At 41.8% G+C, this 8,041-nt stretch overlaps 1 long non-coding RNA gene and 1 pseudogene across 1 annotated transcript; both read right to left on the minus strand.

Annotated features, from left to right (window-relative positions):
- Positions 1 to 2,479: 2,479 nt before the first annotated feature.
- Positions 2,480 to 4,263, minus strand: LOC147737066 (uncharacterized; annotated as a pseudogene).
- Positions 4,264 to 4,271: 8 nt separating this feature from the next.
- Positions 4,272 to 6,427, minus strand: LOC147737067 (uncharacterized). Its single transcript, XR_015309381.1, has 3 exons — positions 6,364 to 6,427; positions 5,651 to 5,704; positions 4,272 to 5,113 (listed from the first exon to the last, which is right to left on the minus strand). It is a non-coding gene; the product is annotated as an uncharacterized LOC147737067 (long non-coding RNA).
- Between the last annotated feature and the right edge of the window lie 1,614 nt (positions 6,428 to 8,041).

Consider the following 8,041-nt stretch of genomic DNA (forward strand, 5'->3'; position numbering starts at 1 on the left):
CAGGTAATGATTATCACTGGAATTCTCAGAAGGTGACGAGCTGCACAGAAGTGGCTTGAAGTGCAAATTTCCCACAAAGTAGAGTTGGGTCATCAAGTTGAACCTGAATCCACGGCCATCAAAATTTGTGAAACTTCAAGCAGTTACAACAGCTGCGAAGTCTTCGAAGCTTCCAAGTTATGGAGATGGTTCAAGGTTGAGGATAAGAGCCAAAGCATGGAACGTGGCAGGCCTGAGTCATGGTTAAGGGGATAGCAGGTTCCATTTGAAACAAAAAGAAGATGGAAGGAGGCCACTCATGTGGATCTTTGTAATACGAGGCTGTGTCCTTTTGGAACAGAAGTCATTAGTGTCAGGAACTGAGATCTGCATGCGCCTACATTGTTATAGACATCGAGAACTACATGTCCCAGAATGCCTTCTGGGCGGAAGCAGCGCTAGTTGATAAAAATCACGTGACAACGCGATAGCGTTGTACATGATTCTGGCTTTCCTGGACTCTGTCAACAGCCGTGCTGTTGGAGGATTGGATTCCTGTGTTTCTTCCCGTTGTTTTCCTTAGATCCGTGTATCGCTGGAGGCTCAGCTGAGCCGATGTACCACCTCACGTCTCATCTTCCGTGAGGACGCGATCCGGATTCCTTCATTTTTGCCCACTAGTGGCTGCGGCGGGCGTCTTCTTGTGTTCCGCTCGGCTGAGCGTGAACTGCTCTTGTTCCTTGCCCGCTCGCGGCTGCGGCGGGCTGTATTCCTGATCACCGCTCGTCTGAGCGTGTGGATCAAAGAAGTGAGTTCCCTCACGGCTGCGGAGAACTTGTGGATTCCTTCTGTTTTTGGTGATTTTCAGATTAGGAGCCATGGCAGCATCTCACCCTGCACTCGATCTTTAAAGGGTATAGTTGTACCTTTTCAATGACAAACACTTGGCCTAATTGATATATGCTAAGATATATATGTATTCCAGAGTGACTTCCTATCCTGTTCAGACAGTATACTTGTGGGAGACTAAAGTTCTGGATTTCCTTTAGTGTTTTTTCCACGTTGGGTGGAACCCCAAACTGTGTGTTTTTTCTTTCTTGGCTCAAGACTGAGACTGAGTTGTTTCCACCAGGAACTTACTGGATTTGAACCCTATTTTTTATCTTTGGAGAAGGATAATTTTGTTCTATTTTTGTTCTGGGATCCGCTGGTTGTGGATGTGAGTATTATTGAGTAAAAGGATTTTTTGTGTTTCAATACACGGGTACTGGTGTGGTGTTGATGAATGATTATTGTCTTTTACAGGTGGTGTTGTTTATCTGTTCGCAAGAAGAACATCTTGTTGGGAAAGACCTATAAGGTATAGTTAGGATTCTAGCGAGAACATATGAGAGTAGATAGGATTGCTGTACAGTATTAATGTTATGCTTTTTTGTTACAGTTAATCCCTTTCCACCGAAGTTCCTACCCTTCCCATCCCTCACTTGATTATCTCTATACTCTGTATATTTCAATAGTCAGAGTGTGGGGGAAGTCAGTAGGTGGACCCCATATAGTATCACCCTGATCCTGAGGAGCCAGAGAGGACGTGACAATTAGGACTATTTAGGATGGGGCCAAGAATGGTTTGCATATGGCTGAACTCATCTGTAGTTACACAAAGACTAGAGAATAATGTGGTGGGATGTTGCAGAGATTAACTACCAGTCCATACATCATCTTTAGTTTTTCTCAATGATCAGCCCTACGTGGTACAGACATAAACAGATGTTGGTCCCATAGAGACCTATGACAAAGGGACTCCTGCTGCAGCCCCCTGGTGAGGCTCGTTAAGGCTGGAAACAGTTTGAGGTTCAAGCATTCCTGATCCTTGGAGGTGTGGCCTCAAAGTTCAGGATCGAATGGTCTCTGTGGGTCACAGCCACTGCTTATAAACACTCAGGGAGCAAAACATACTGAATGGAATGAGGCCACAAATAGTTACAAAAGAATGAGGTAATTCAAGCATTTCCATCCCTCACTGTGTGCTTTTCTCAGTAGACAGTTTGTTGGACAATCAATGGATTGATGTCTTTGTGGCTGCTTCATGTAAATGTTTTGCGATGCTGAAACCTCCCCCAGGGTTTACAGTGAGCACCTTTTATTTTCCCACATTGTCTCTCTTATGTAGAAAGGTTACATTTACAACTAAAGTTTTTGTCACATTGAGAGCACGAGTCATTTTCTTTCTCATTGTGGGTTCTCTCTTGTTGAATGAAACTGAATCTCCAGCAGGGGGAAGTCAGTAGGTGGACCCCATATAGTATCACCCTGATCCTGAGGAGCCAGAGAGGACGTGACAATTAGGACTATTTAGGATGGGGCCAAGAATGGTTTGCATATGACTGAACTCATCTGTAGTTACACAAAGACTAGAGAATAATGTGGTGGGATGTTGCAGAGATTAACTACCAGTCCATACATCATCTTTAGTTTTTCTCAATGATCAGCCCTACGTGGTACAGACATAAACAGATGTTGGTCCCATAGAGACCTATGACAAAGGGACTCCTGCTGCAGCCCCCTGGTGAGGCTCGTTAAGGCTGGAAACAGTTTGAGGTTCAAGCATTCCTGATCCTTGGAGGTGTGGCCTCAAAGTTCAGGATCGAATGGTCTCTGTGGGTCAGAGCCACTGCTTATAAACACTCAGGGAGCAAAACATACTGAATGGAATGAGGCCACAAATAGTTACAAAAGAATGAGGTAATTCAAGCATTTCCATCCCTCACTGTGTGCTTTTCTCAGTAGACAGTTTGTTGGACAATCAATGGATTGATGTCTTTGTGGCTGCTTCATGTAAATGTTTTGCGATGCTGAAACCTCCCCCAGGGTTTACAGTGAGCACCTTTTATTTTCCCACATTGTCTCTCTTATGTAGAAAGGTTACATTTACAACTAAAGTTTTTGTCACATTGAGAGCACGAGTCATTTTCTTTCTCATTGTGGGTTCTCTCTTGTTGAATGAAACTGAATCTCCAGCAGACTCTTCCCTGGCATTTAGAACAATGACAAGGTTTTTCCCGGTAAGTTCTCGCAGGTTGAGTGAGACCAGATTTCTGACTGAAACATTTCCAGCATTCAAAGAGCTAATAAGGTTTATCCTCAGCGTGAGTTCTCTCATGTCTAGTGAGAGTTGTTTTCAATCTGAAGCTTTTCTGGCATTCAGAACACTGATACGGTTTATGCCCAGTGTGGGTTCTTTCATGCACAGTAAGGGTGGATTTCTGACTGGAGCTTTTCCGGCACTCAGAGCACTGATAAGGTTTTAGTCCAGTGTGAGTTTTCTGGTGTTCAATTAAACTGGATTTCTGACTGAATCCTTTCCGGCACTCAAAGCACTGGTAAGGTTTTTGTCCAGTGTGAGTTCTCTCGTGTTCAGTAAGGCTGGATTTATGACTGAAGCTTTTACAGCATTCAGAGCACTGATGAGGTTTTTGCCCAGTGTGGGTCCTTTCATGTACAGTAAGGCTGGATTTATGACTGAAGCTTTTACAGCATTCAGAGCAGTGATAAGGTTTTTGCCCAGTGTGAGTTCTCTCATGGTGAGTGAGAGTTATTTTCCGACTGAAGCTTTTCTGGCATTCAGAGCACTGATAGGGTTTGAGTCCAGTATGGATTCTCTCATGTTGAGTTAAACTGGATTTGTGATAGAAACCTTTTTGACATTCAGAACACTGATAAGGTTTTTGTCCAGTGTGGGTCCTTTCATGTACAGTAAGGCTGAATTTATGACTGAAGCTTTTACAACATTCGGAGCACTGATAAGGTTTTTGCCCAGTGTGGGTTCTTTCATGTAATGTTAGATTGGATTTGTGATTGAAGTGTTTCTGGCATTCGGGACACTGATAGGGTTTTCGTCCAGCGCTAGTTTTCTCATATTTAGTGAGGTGGGATTGACAACTAAAGCTGTTCTCACATTCATTGCTCTTATTAGAGTTGTTTGTTTCTCCAAGTTGGGTTTGTTCCTGGATACATGTCATCTTAAGACTGAATTTGATTTCTGATCGTGTACTTGTTTATGTTACACTCAGCATTAACTTCTAAAATACATTTCAGATGCTCTTCTTAACATATGTATTCAACTAATTATAGTTTTTAACTGGAAATTATTTTCCTACCTTTAAAGGCACCGATCTAACTTGTCTTATTAACTTTCACTGAGGAGCCCCTTGTATTGATTAAGAGGCCTCTCATGGATTCATTTTCTCCAAGTTATGCCCGGGTGAATTTTTGCTTGTTTAATTAGTCTCATTTAGTGATTCTAGTTTGATCACATTTGATTTAGGAGTTTTAAAGGCACTGATAAGGTCTTTGGGCTTTAGTGTTTGCCTGTTAGGTATGTTCGTTCATACAAGTAATGACAGATGATTAGGGCATGCCAGGGTGGTTTATGAATTATCAATAGCGTAACACTGGCCCCTTTTATACTTCCTGTGCCAGTATATGCTTTTTCTGTTCAGTGGCTAAGACAGGTACATGATAGACTTTGGAGTTATAGGACACTTTGAAACCACTCGGATCAACCCAAGAGACAGAGCAGGTGGAGAAAATCTTCCTATATTGGAAATGGTAATCCAGCATCTTTGCTGTAACGACATCTGAGAAAGAGTATTTACAATGACTTTCTTTTAAACAATCTTTTCTCTCCTCTCGTCTTCAGGAGACAGAGACAAAAGCTTGCGCTTGTAAACCATGAATATTAGTCTTTTTGACGGTTCTGTCACATCACAACACGTCTACAGATGCTGATCGGTTGGGGAGGGTTTAGGTCTCCAAAGCATTTCTCATAAACCATAAAAACAAAATGTACAGCACTGAGTTTTCTCAAGTGCACTGCGTGGGGATCGATTGTGGCCAATGTTCTCCTCAATCTGAGTTACTGACACTTGGTAAACATTTATGGCAATTTTACTATAGGGATTTGACAACTTTCTCATTCACCAGTTTCTTCCGCTCCAACATCCTCACCATTCCTGGCACATAGAATGTGTTTCTTCTCAAGAGCTCGAGAATGTTTTAACTTTCCTTAAAATAATCCTTTTCGTTGTGTTTCACTAAATTTAAACCTTCTTTTTTCTGTTCATGCTTCAGTCACCTGTAGAAATGGAGTCAAAAATTGTAAATGAACACAAAGAAAAAATATTTGTGACCTCATACTTTGCACAAAGAAAGTATTGACAAAAACAAGCCAGGAAATCTGTTGAGTATCATTTCTGATAGTGGTGAAACAGCTCGGGGACACTGTAGATTGGGAGCTTCGGATTACTGGAGCTCATGGATGTGAGAGAAAACGTATTTAATAATTAAGAAAGAAACACAAGTTGCACATATATTGCGACATAGATTCTCAGAAGCAGCCAACACTATCAATTTACACTCTCTGTGAAACAGGCTGGCATGATAGTGAGATATTTGTAATTCTTTTAATGAATTATTAGATGTTACTTACTCCCCTACTCACTTAAACTATTCATCTATTCCTTTTTCCAGTGATCTAGGAAGGGACATTTTATTGAAAAAAGGAATTCGCCTAGTTGTAATCAATGCTTTAAATGCCACTGTAGACTGACACGGTGTCCAGTTAGCTCAGTGGAATTCACTATTTCAAATTGTGCGGATGATAAGGACTTACTTGGTGGCTCAGAACTCATCATGCTCCTCCTACAGGAACCAGGCACTGCAACACCTGAAAAAGTGAAAAAACCAGCACAACAGTAAAGGAAACCAAAAAGGGTCAGGAAAAGAAAAACACAAAATAGAGCAAAGGGGAAAAAAAGGCTATCTTCCACTTTGACCTCAGGGGTCCAGCACAGGAAACTGTGCAGCAGATGCTTGTGAACCCATAAGTTACATCTAAACACAGTGCCTCCAAGGTCAGCACCAGGTACGGCTCCACCGGTTGCACCACCCTAAAGCAAGCCTTGTGTGCATGTGTGTCCACACACATATACTGTGTCTTTTGGTTGTAGTAGATAAGACAGAAAAGGATAGTTTAGGAGGAAGTAAAGAGATGGAAGTCAGATCAAGAGAGAAAAGACGCAGAAAGAACAGTCAGAGGGGGGAGAGTATCACCTGGTGTAGAGGAGAAGCCAAATGTGCCAATAGTTAAGGAACTGCTGGGCAAAATTGACCTAAGAAGGAACTGGACTTGCACTACACCCCCAACATTTCCAGGAGGAATGTGGCTCCATCATATTATTATCAGAAGTTGGATAACAACAAGAATAGTGCACAGAGGGAGTCAAATGTTGAAGCTGAAGAGACAAAAAAAACTGAGATCAAGAAAGGGAATAGAGAAAGAAGAAACCGGGGAAAAGGAAACTTAAGAGTTATAGGAATCCTTACCTGACAGTTATATTATATATTGTTCCTCCAAGGGTGGCAGCCACGCTGCACTGCCTGGTCATCCCAGAATACCTTGAAAGGAAGTAAAGAAATAGTTTTGCGTCAGACGACTATCACACTTCATCACATTTTACAAATAACCGTCCTGTACTTGCAAAACAAAAGAATCTCTTGTTCTCTGGAGGCCATTGTGATGCAAATATGGGTATGAATAAATACTTTTTTGGTTCACCAAAAACCACGATCCCTTGCTGGAAAAGGTCTCTGTGAATATAGAGTGCACCCACAGTCTCAGAGAAGAAACCCTAACAACCCAGTCCACGTCTTCATAACCCCATCTTAACATTTACAGACCATGAAACTTGCAAATCAAAACAATCTGGTATGCAAAGGTATGTTAAAGTCCTTGAACATAATTCTGCCCCGTTAATAAATCTGTCAACCAGACTCTTAGATTCATACAAACCATGCTCTCTGAGCAACTGCAATTCAAGTTCAAGCTGATGCAGAGTTCGAATGCTGAGCAATGGAAGCAACAAGGCATCAATGTGTTGGTGCTTTTTATCAATAACTTATCTGAAGGGATGATGCGGAGGGTCAGCATAAATAAATCCTTCACGAGACAAAGCTTGGAACATTGAAATGTTGAGATCTCCATTGAAGACAACGGAGCAGCAGCAGCCTATACAACCTGATATAGGCCCGCTGCTCTCAACATTACAGTGTCCTAATACACAGCCTCTTCCTCTTTGAAATATATGGATTGGGCAGGAGAAGGCAGAAGATAGCGCCTGCAGGCCACACAGGAGCCTCCCCCCTTCCTCCCCCCGTAGCTCGCAGTGTCACTGGCATCTCGGAAGGAGGGGGGGGGGGTCCTGCTCATCTCCTACATCTCCCGACTCACCTGAATGATGAAAAGCAGTTTAGCCGAGCCCAGGGAGAACCAGGAGCTGACTTCAGCCTCCTTTCACAGCTACTGCTGTGAATGTTCAACAATTAGCCACTGTGGTCCTGCATGCGGGTGTTAACTGTTCAACATTCACACTTACAGCAGTTCGGAGTACCAGAGGTGTTTCAATCCCCTCGGTCTCTGGGACACTGTTGTTTTATTAATTAACACATTCTGCCCTCATGGGGCAAACAGTGTAATGACCTTATAGTCAGCCATAGCAGGCAATACTGCCCATTAAAGGACTGTTCCCTTGGAGCTACAACAAGCTTCAAAGCTAAATTAAAGGTTTCAAATAATTACTGAAGGCATAAATATGGTTACTCAGTCAGAGAAATAATTATCATAATATTTGCACGAGAATCACATAAAGGTAATCTCCAAAGTATATCAAAAGCCATAATCAGAACTAACTCTATCTGTAAAGTCAATAGACAGACCACCACAACAAATGTGTGCTAAGAAATAAGAAAACTTTTTTTATAATATCAAATAGCAAACTGACATGGAACCTGCTTAGTTGGAAATCAAGGAAAAGTTCTTAAGATTTTAGACTGGGAGAACACATTATTGACATGGTTCATGATGAGGTAAAAATGACAGCAATCAATGAATATTCATGAAAACATGGCACAACAAAATGTAATTTAATAAACCTCAAGTAACAAAATGAATAGTTAATTGTGACTCTTTCCCAAAAAGCCACAAGTCATTTTACAAGGTTATTCC

Source organism: Lissotriton vulgaris, chromosome 1_1 (genome assembly GCF_964263255.1).
Source record: "Lissotriton vulgaris chromosome 1_1, aLisVul1.2, whole genome shotgun sequence".
Lineage (NCBI taxonomy): Eukaryota > Metazoa > Chordata > Amphibia > Caudata > Salamandridae > Lissotriton > Lissotriton vulgaris.